Below are 393 nucleotides of genomic sequence, written 5' to 3'. Positions count from 1 at the left end.
CTTGCACTTTGTGATGGACATTTTTATTACTGTATGAACAATTTATTAATGAACTAAGACTAATCATTAGTTGCAGACCTTCTCTAGTTCATTCTCTCTCCATTTCTGTACATGAGATGTAAAACCAGTGACGTTTTCTCACAATCTGAAGTTCCTGCTTTCTGTTCTGCTGCAGACCCAAACAGCCATTTTCATATTTTAACACATTAAACACAAATCATGTTTATTTCACATTATCGCCAATCACATAGCAGAGTGTTAATCAATTCCAGTCCTCTTTTAGTCAACGTTGTTTCGGTCAAAGTTGTGCAATAATGTAGTGCAATCACTGACGTAGTGCATTATTGTTATTGACTGAGAGCGGATGCACAATGTGTGTGTGTGGTCGGTATA

The 393-nt window shown here is 36.6% G+C and overlaps 1 protein-coding gene across 1 annotated transcript in view; it reads right to left on the bottom strand.

Annotated features, from left to right (window-relative positions):
* nisch (nischarin) overlaps positions 1-393 on the bottom strand; it is a gene marked incomplete at its 3' end in the record, with an annotated part of 29,171 nt that overhangs the window by 24,436 nt on the left and 4,342 nt on the right.

This window comes from Morone saxatilis, unplaced genomic scaffold (genome assembly GCF_004916995.1).
Source record: "Morone saxatilis isolate NCDOM2014 unplaced genomic scaffold, NCSU_SB_2.0 Contig18, whole genome shotgun sequence".
In the NCBI taxonomy this organism is placed as follows: Eukaryota; Metazoa; Chordata; class Actinopteri; family Moronidae; genus Morone; species Morone saxatilis.
Note: the sequence above shows the minus strand (reverse complement) of the source record. Positions and strands in the feature narration are given on the sequence as shown.